At 36.4% G+C, this 10,593-nt stretch overlaps 1 pseudogene; it reads right to left on the bottom strand.

Annotated features, from left to right (window-relative positions):
* Positions 1–333: 333 nt before the first annotated feature.
* LOC122469997 overlaps positions 334–10,593 on the bottom strand; it is a 78,209-nt pseudogene continuing 67,949 nt past the window's right edge.

Here is a 10,593-nt window from a genome sequence, read left to right as displayed (position 1 = left end):
GTGGTATTCTTAGGTATGGCAAACACCAGCTGTGGAACACAAAGAAACATAATGGGGGTTACGTTTCTTTTGTCATGGTGTGAGGTGCAAGATGAAATTATTTATATTTGGTTCTGAATGGGATATTCTGGCCTCCCCTTAACCACTAAAAACTTTGCTGTTATGGCAGACACATAAAAATTTGCAGTGGTTACACTCTACTTTTATTTTTCTTTTCTTTTCTTTTCTTTCTTTTTTTTTTTTGACAGGAAGCAGGATTTATTGGTAGGCATGAATGGGGAAATGCAGTGCTGAGGTTCTCATGAGGGCTGAGCCCACCATTTGTCCAAGGGGTCACTTATTAGGGATGTATTTGACCCCACAACCATCTGGGATGAGCTGTTTTTCAGCCACCATGTCTTCAAATTTGTCTGCATTAAACTTAGTAAAGCCCCATTTCATGGAAATGTGGATCTTCTGGCAGCCAGGGAACTTGAACTTGGCTTTCTGTAGGGCCTCAATCGCATGCTCCTTGTTCTGCAACTTGGTACAGATGGACATGATGACTTGGCCAGTGTGGACCCTGGCCATTGTGCACTGGGGCTTTCCAAAAGCACCCCACATATCTGTCTGGAGCCTGTCCGCTCCAGCACAGGACAATATCTTTTTGATACAGATGGCACGGAAGGGGTGGAGTTGCACTCGGATGTGAAACCATCTTTGCCACAGATTTTCACCATGTACTTTTTGGCGCAAATGTAGGCAGCCTCCAGGGCTTCAGAGGAAAGCTACTCATTCATTTGACACCATGTGGCCACATAGTGGGAACTCATCCACTTTGGCCTTCTTCCACCCCAGGTCAAAAATGTGGGTCTTGGCATCAGGGAGGCCTCTGCCAAAGCAAGACGTTGGATAAAACTTGTTCTTACAATACCAGTAACACCGGGTAGGGCAGTGGCCCTTGGCAACACCGAGATCTTCAGTGGTGCATGGAAGGAAAAGAGCTTACTCTCCTTTCTAGGTATTTTTCCAAGGTCTCCAACATACTATATCTTTCTTGATCACTGACCTAGTTAACGTGATGTCATTATAATAGATACATATAATGTTCTGTGGAACATCCAAACTATATTATATTCTGACTATAGTATGACAAAGGTAAGGAGAATAAATGTATAATGTTGTTTGTTTATAAATGTAGTTTCTGATCCTTTATGAAAAAACTAACAAACAATACAATCACCAAACTCATAGCCACATACTAATTGAGTGATAGTGCTCCATGAATACTTTCATGTTTCAATACCTCTTGGGCTTCATAAAGCAGACATGTTTAGGAAGCTAGAGATTCTATTTTACTCCTGTGATTTAGAGACGTATCTCTCCCAAGCAGATTTATTTGTTTATATTCAAAGGGTTGTACAAATCTAGATATCTTTTACTTCCTTTTCCTCAATGTTCAATAATCTATATAATTGTCTATAGAACCCTTTTGGATAAGACTGGTGGTATCATTACCACATAGCTTCTATTGTTTCAACCATCCCAATTCTTATCTGGGAATCCACTTATATAATCTCCTCTACCATCAGCTGTGGCTTATAGAAAACAGCCAACACTGAATTTCTTAGTAAATGCCCCTTATAGTTCATTCTCTTTGACCTTAGGAAATGGTCCATTCCTTTATGTGGTGATTATTTTTCTGGTTTTCTAGCCTTACATACTGAAAACCCTCTGTGAATCCATTAAAAAGACAACTTTCAAAAGAAACCAAACAGCTTTGGATCCCTTCTTCCACCCTTTGCCATGGTAATTATGGCATTTTTAAGTATTTTTAAAATTTATTTTATTTATTTTGGAAGAGACAGTAAGACTACAAGTGGGGGAGGGGCAGACAGAGAGGGAGAGAGAGCGAATCCCAAGCAGGCCCTACACTGTCAGCAGGGAGCCCAACGCAGGGCTTGAACCCACAAACCACGAGATCATGACCTGAGCTGAAACCTAAAGCTGGACGCTTGACTGAGCCACCCAAGTGCCCCAATTGTATATTTCTACCTTACTCTACATGGGTATTTTCTTTTCTTCTGCTTCTAGCAGCCATCTTAATAGATCGTCCTCACCATCTCTTTGATTTCTTGCCAGGTAGTTAAATCCTGTATATCAGAAGAATGCTCCCAATAGTTTCACTTGTCCAATCTCTTGTTTTTGCCCCCTTAATCAATTAGAACATAATTACCTTCGTGCTCCCTCATATCCTGCCAGGACCTGTTGGCTTGATCTTGCAGCTTCTTTGGAATAGTCCTTTTCCTGTGTTACAGAACCAACACATTTTGGATTGGGTCATGCTGCTCTGAATTAGTCTTAGTAAATACTAGATCTATGTGTAGTAAACAGGAGGAGTGATGGCAGATCCCAAGGGAGGATTGTGTTACCTTTTGTTGTAGTGGTAGAGGTAGCAATCAGGGGAAGGAGAGAGAGTTCTGAATTAACTTCCCAGAAGTCTGGAGAGCAAACTGAAGGTTGATGGAGGGGAGGTGAGTGGGGGGGATGGGCTAAATGGGTGATGAGCATTAAAGAGGGTACTTGTTGGGATGAGCACTGGGCATTATATGTAAATGATGAACCACTAAATTCTCCTGAAACAATACTACACTATATGTTAACTAAATTGAATCTAAATAAAAATAAACCAGTAAACAAACAAACAAAAAACTAAAGAAATTTAAAAAATAAGGAAGAGAGGACAGGTCACTTCCATAGGCTCAGAGAGTTAAAGAAAATCTAAGGATTCAACATTGTGGTAGAGATTGATCCAGATAATCCTATCCCACATATTTGCTGTCCATTCTTTCTCAACCAAGAGCATGGTTTTGGCATAACTCATCTGCTTTACATTTCTTGGACCTTGGTAGTTCTTGCTGGTAAGCAGCTTTCTCTGCTTTTCTCTTGAAGATTATGCTACCAAGGAGACCCTCTGGATTCCATAGGTGGCTTTCAGTTGCCTACTAATCAGTTAGCTTTTTGTTATCTTTTTTTAAATCTAGAATATCAATGGAATTTAATAAAAATCATACAATTTCATTGTATTTATAATTAATGTTTTATTCATACTTTCCAAACCTGATATATCACACCCATTATTTCAATCTTCCACCAGTATATGATGCCAATTCAGCGAAGAAAGTATTAAGCATTCTGATACCTAAGTCAATAAGGTAGCACACCTCCATCACCAACATAATAAAGAAATTCCCCTCTGTTGGCTTAAAATACATCAGTTTCCCCGTAAAGAGAAGGTTACAATAGAAACATTACTTTCCTAGTTGTGAAAAATCAAGTAATTGCTCTCTACTCCCACTTTAGTCTGTCATGGGCCTTTTGCTTTATAAGTGCCATGTGAAACTCTTAGCTAACAATTGTTAACATGGCCTATAATTCTTTTCTGAATTATCCAGATACTTGTCTTAATTCCCCTATCCCCTCCCAGAATGTGGAGATGCAAAGTAGAACATGGACAGTATCCCAGATATTTGCAAACAATATCCCATAGTTCATTTGCAAATTGGTTTGTATGGGAATTGCCTCAATAGTTTAAGCTTTTCTTTGTCCTACTTAGAAAGATTCCAAATAATAGGTTTATTGTATTTGCTTATTTGTTTTTAACTTGAATTATGCAAACAGTTGTTTCAATTTTTCTTCTCACCTATTGAAAAACCACAGGAGACCTTATTACAAATAATCATTTATTAACTATCTGTTTACTATGGGAATTGAAGTCTTGGGCTTTGAAAATATGTCATAAATTATAACTGCTAATATGAAAATGAACATAAAAGTACACTTAATTTTTTTTTTAATTTTGTTTTACATTTATTTCTTTTTGAGAGACAGAGAGACAGAATGTGAGTGGGGGAGGGGCAGAGAGAGAAGGAGACACAGAATCAGAAGCAGGTTCCAGGCTCTGAGCTGTCAGCACAGAGCCCGATGCAAGGCTAGAACCCATGAACTGTGAGATCATGACCTGAGCCGAAGTTGGATGCTTAACCAACTGAACCACCCAGGAACCCGTCACTTTTAAAAATATTTCAATAAAAATAAAAATGGTGCCCATATATTATTTCCATTAAGGTGTTTTGTTATAATAGCATGGATAAAAAATTGGCTAATTACAAAAAAGTCATCGTTTTTCCATGGCACGGAGTCACTTTAAATACATGATACAGGGTCAATATAAGGAAAAGATTTATTTTGCTTTGTTCTTTTTTGAAGGATGACAAGTTAGGAAACAGAAAATTTCCTTAAATACAAAAATAAATTCCAAGAGCTTTTATTAAGTTTAAAACACAAAACAACATATGCACATGATATGTATAAGTTTTGCCTTCAATTGTATGTTTTTCAGATGACAATGCTACATCTTCTCAAATACATAGCTCAAATTGCCCTAATGTAAAAATTTTAAAGCGGCCTCACAAAGACTTCCAGTTCAATCCGAGATGGAGTAAGAGGAACCACATTGCATGAAACAACTAAAAATCATGGCACTTATGTATGTTACAATGACTTTCAAGATATTCTACGTCATACAAAATGGCTAGTGATCTCTAAAATGTGAGAAACGAGGTGAGCTCTGTGATTGTCACATCTTACTGCTGGAGGAATTTTTCAGGCTGTTGTTCTCGGAAGAGGAAGACAGTCAGAGTCCAGGGTCTCCCTGAGTTGAGAGTCCAGGGAAATCAAGGTGACTGCAGCTCAGGGTAACTGCCAACAAAGACCTACATAAAGAGGGAAAACCTAGAGACCTTCAGAGGATCCATCTGAAATATTGGGTTGAGAAGAGATCAACTAATGCATATGAGGAAAATACTAAAGACAAGAAAGAGAGAATTTAGTAAAAGGTACTTGGGACATCAAAATAACAGGGAATATTGCCTGTTCAAGCAGTCAGAGTAGAAAGATTTATAATTTGTGAAGCATTATTTAGCATACTAATAAGTGTTTAAATATTGGTTGATCTTACATAACAAAACTTATAGGAAAAACCTGAAGGGAACAAACTGATTTCAAATCACATGACTTTGTCAAAGAACACAGTTCAATAAAATTTTTAATAATATGAAAAGATTCAGCATCCAGCATACACAATGTTGAGCTGTCAAACAAAAAATTTCACATATGCAAAGAAATAAGTAAATGCTATCCATAATGAGAAAGGTTAATTAATCTCTCTAAACTGAATTAGACATGATAAAGATGATAAAATTAGTGAAAAAAGACATTAAAACAGTTATTATGCTTGTTTTCCATATGTTAAAGAAGGTAGAGAAAAAATGGCTCATGTAAAATCAATAAATAGAAGGTATAGAAAAAGGCGCAAACTGAACTTCTACAGATTCAGATATGATATTTAAGATGAAAATGATCTGGATGTCATTAGTAGTAGATTAGACCATGCAGAAAAATGTTTAATGAACTTGAAGCAATGGCAATAAAGCCTATTCAAAATGAAGAGAGACAGAAAGAACAGAGTTTCAGTGAACTATGGGGCAAATCAAGAAGTTAAATTTATATTAAATTGAAATGCCTGAATCAGAAGTGGAAAAATTATTTGAAGAGGTAAAGACTGACACTTCCCCCCAAACTTGGTGACAACTATCAGCCCACAGATCCAAGAAATTAAATGAACCTAAGCACAAAGAATATACCAGTGCACATAATAAAATTATTTACCACCAGAGATAAAGAAATATTAAAATTCCAAGAGAAATGACACACATTACATACCAATGAACAAAGATAAAGATAAGAGTAGATTTTTTTTTATTTTGTCAGAAACAATACAAGCTAGAAGAAAAATGGGAGAAAAAAAAAGCTTTAAAGTATTTAAAGAAAAGAATTTTCAATGTAGGTAACTTTACCAACCAAAAATATCTTTCAAAGTTAAAGGCTTTTTCAGATATACATAAGTGAAATTATTTGACATTTATAGACCTACACTATAAGAGATGTTAACAAAAGTTCTTCGGGGCACCTGGCTGGCTCAGTGTGTTAAGTATCTGACTCCTGGTTTCGGCTCAAGTCATGATCTCACAGCTTTGTGTGTTCAAGCCCCACACCAGGTTCTGTGCTGGCAGTAGGGAGCCTGCTTGGGGTTCTCTCTCTCTCCCCTTCTCACACTGCCCCTCCCCCCACTCATGCTGTCTCTGTCTCTCTCAAAACAAATAACTAAACTTGAAAAAAAAAGCTCTTCAAGCAAAAGGGATGGATGGCAGATGAAAAGCTGGATGGACAAAACAGGATAAAGAGAACTAGAAACGGTAGGCATGAATTTTTCTTATTTTTTAAAATATCTAAAAACAGAATCATTTTTTTAAAGCAAAAATAGCAACATATTGTGGTGTTTATAGGCTAGAGGGAAGTAAAATGTAAGAAAATAATAGCACAAATTTGAGGAGGATGAAATAGAAAAATACTATTATAAGACTCTATATACATTAAACAGTATAGTATAATGTAAAAGTGTATTGTGATATGGTAAAGATGTATACTATAAATCCTAAAGAAACCACTAATGTAACAAATAAAGAGCAGTAGCTCACACATGAAAGAAAGCGATCAGATAAAAATAATAACTATATAATTAATTTGACAGAAAGCAGAAAAAGAAAAGAGAAACAAAGAAGACATAAGAGGAAAATAGCAAGATGGTAATTTTACACCAAGACATATCAACAATAACGTTAAAGATAAATGATCTAAACACATCAATTAAAAAGCAAAAATTCTCAGACTGTGCCCCCCCCCCCCCCCCCCCCCCCCCCCCCCCCCCCCCCCCCCCCCCCCCCCCCCCCCCCCCCCCCCCCCCCCCCCCCCCCCCCCCCCCCCCCCCCCCCCCCCCACTGTCCCTTCCTCTCTCCCTCTCTCTGGAGCCCGCTTCAGCTCCTCTGGCCTCCGTTCTGTCTGTCCCTCCCTCTCTCTTTCTCTCTCTCTTTCTCTCTCTCTTTGTCTCTCTCTCAAAGATAAAAAAAAAAAAAACATTTAAAAATCACTATCTCGTTGCAGCACAAAATCCACCAGTGTGTTTCACATTACGATTCTCAATCATCTACTAAAATTCTCATGTTTTAGAAATATTACTTAAGACCAAATGCTTAAAAGAACTCCCCCATTACTAAAAATATAAATAAGATTGATTACATGGCTATCCAAGCTCTGCATACACTGTGACCTATATTGCTAAAATCATAGAGGCCAAGAAGTGACAATGGTTTAACTTCTAACATTGGCCTCAGTATTCCTCTTCAGTTCATTATAGAGTTGTCCAAGTATGGTCTGCTTAATTTCCTCCATACTTTGCCAGGCTGAATACATTTAATTAAAATCCTTTTACTTAATAAGAAGACAGTATGGTGACTCATCTAAGAAATAAAGCCCTTGTACAAATTTGATCATTAGGAGCAAGCTCTGGGCTCTGAATTCATCTGGTTTCTGTCTCAACTTCATTTTGCCTGCCTTCCTTAAGTTTTAGTTTATTTTCACAGCAAGAATATGTCTACACAGAGAAATGTTAAGTATATTTCTGTGATGATTTTTCCTTTTCCCCCAATTCCAGTATCTATATGGGGGAAAAAATCACTAAATCAATAACAATCAAGTAAGACGATACATCTGAAAGTATACAAAGGCAGGCATTATCAATAGCATTAGTATTCGCTGCTACTGTTACTGTTACTATTATTTCTGAGAAATGGAGAATAGAAAAACAAGGGCAGAAGGGAAATAAGAAAAGAGAGAAAAGGAAGAAAAGGAAGAAAAAGTATCATTGGCTACCTTCACTATCCTAATTTTTGTGTCGAGGGATTTTAATCTTCTATTCTAGAAACCAAAGTAGCATTATGAGTACTCAAACAGCCTTCCCTCTTTCTGGAGTTGCCAGACTTAACAAAGAAAAATCCAGGACATCTAGGTAAATTTGAAATTAAGAGAAACAATAAGTGATTGTTTTCATAAAAGTGTTTCATGTCTCATGCAATATTTGAGACTTATAGTGAAAATTATTTGTTGTTTATCTAAAATTCAATTTAATTATGCATCCTGCATTTTATCTGGCAACTCTAGCCTTTACTCCTATATGTTTCACCTTCAAATGATATGTGCCCCTAGTAAAGCATGTAAGAGTAACTTTCGTGACACATATAATCCAGTTTCATAGGGGTGCAAACTTCCTCTCACCAGCTAAGTATGGAAGCAAAACTTCCTACATTTTTTTGTTTGGCAAATAGCCAACTTGAAGGGATAAAAGACTAAAGAGGAACAGAAGCTTAAGGAGCTGAGCAGGGGAGTGTCTTCGCAGAGATCATAAAAACAAAGTGAACTGGGTGAAAATTAAGAAAGTATATGGCTTGGGATATAAGAAGGCAGAACACGGAGCAAGGGGCTCAAACTCGTCCCATTACACACAGGACTGTATGCGAGCAAGTGGGTGAAATCAATAAATTAATTGAAAAACTACCTCTGCTGAATCAAACATTCTATTGAGTCATAACATGTGTTTACTAACATCAGCATGGGTAAATGCACCCCTCTTTTAAAATAGCCAATTTGGACTCCAACATCTTTTTCAATCTTCTAATGTTACCAAATGTAAATATTTAAGAAATGAAAAGTGTACTGATAATTCTGCTTGTGCTACCAGATATAATTCATGCACCAAAGCCTGAATGGTTGAGAATTCTCTTTTCTTTGTTCTTTAAGTATAGCTTTTATCTCAGATCTGCACAAGTCCTACTCATTCAGCCAATTATTTCCAAATGTTATACGTGTTACTTGATCTTTAGTAGAAAGAGCAGCAAACTAAAAAATCAAGAATCAGGATATTCATCTTCTCTTCTACCTTAAACTTGGTCAACAGTGACTCATTTTCATACTCGGATAATGCAAATTAATAGGACCTCTGACTTACCGCATAAGATTCTTAAGGAACTTAATGATCTTTTAATGTGTTGGAGTATAGAATAAAAACTAGTATTCCAGACTCATCTCAGACAGCAAGAGGTTATAGGAAGTTAGTAGCCATTTTATGTCAGCTAGTGAAATAGTAGGTTTGCCAACAATTTAGTTGAAATGAAGACTAGGTAGGGTAGCCCTGTAATTTATTGTTCAAACTGGAAGATTTGGATAGTAAAAGGGCTATTCATAATAATCCTGGTCAGCAGAAATAAATGGGGATTATCACAAGCAATTGAGCTACATGGTCACTCTAGGTCTGGGGGGCTAGTCTTACATTTACATTTACAAAGACTCTGCAGCATTTTTACTGAGATTGCATTTTTGTTTTGTGTGATGGAGAAGAGGTGGAGTGATAGAGATTTGGAGGTACACAGGGATTCCCAAAGAAAGGAAAACTGTTCAGGGATTGGCATGTAAATTTAATTACCGAAGAATGGATTTCAAAAACCTAGTAAAGATCTGAAGAATTACATACCTGTAACTCTAAAAGAGAAGAAATATTGTAAAAAACGTAATTATCATATTCCGGCAACATCTAAAACTAACGAAGAAGTAAAAAGAGTGAGTAATTTTGTAGTCATTTCAAAAATGATATTTAAGATGGAAATAAGTGATTTTATTTATTTATTTATTTATTTATTTATTTATTTATTTAATTTTTACTTCATTTTCAAGAGTGAGAGAGACAGAAGATGAGCAGGGGAGGGCAGAGAGGGAGACACAGAATATGAAGTAAGCTCCAGACTCTGAGCTTGTCCGCACAGAGCCTGATGCAGGGCTCGAACTGACAAACCACGAGATTGTGACCTGAGCTGAAGTCAGACATTCAACCCACTGAGTCACCTAGGCACCCCCTTGATGATTATATTTATATTCCAGACTGCCTTATGAACCAAACATCATAATATGGACATACATATTTTTAAAGTTCGATAAGGAGAAAAACTTGCAAAAATCTTCAAAAGATAATACACTTTGTAAGCTGGTAAAGGAAAATGCTACACTATAATAATGAAAAAGAAGATTATCTTACATTATGTTATCTTATTTAATCAGTCTGACTAATGAAATATATATTTTATGCAATAGCTTAGAAAAATCAAGTAACCAATTAAACTCAAAAAACTAGTAAGTGACGAAACTAAGAATCAGCTTAATTCTCCTTGACACAAAACAGATGCTATGAATAAACCCCCAAACCAAACCTCACATTGTGATATTTGAATGGATATATATATTGTGAAAAATCATACAATATAATCCTATATAGAATTGAGAATTAATGAAATACTGTGAAATACTCCAGCACCCAAAATATGGTTGAATCTCTCAAAACCAATATTGAACAAAAGAAGCCAGAGATAAACATAGTGTATGATCCTATTTATATAAAGTTCAAAAATAGGCATCACTAAGCTATAATGATGAACAATTCTTAATTAGGTAGTAAGAGTATATGGGGAAAAAATAAGTGATAATCACAAAATTTAGAGTAATAAACTTTTCGAGGAAGGAGGATTCATAGTTGTAAGCCTCTGAGGTGCTGGAAATGTTCCTTATCTTCATGTAGGTTTTGAATATACAGTGTGTGCTTTGGTAAATTAT

The sequence above is a fragment of the Prionailurus bengalensis genome, chromosome D3, assembly GCF_016509475.1.
Source record: "Prionailurus bengalensis isolate Pbe53 chromosome D3, Fcat_Pben_1.1_paternal_pri, whole genome shotgun sequence".
In the NCBI taxonomy this organism is placed as follows: Eukaryota; Metazoa; Chordata; class Mammalia; order Carnivora; family Felidae; genus Prionailurus; species Prionailurus bengalensis.
The sequence above is the reverse complement of the archived record's forward strand: the minus strand, read 5'-3'. Positions and strand labels throughout refer to the sequence as shown.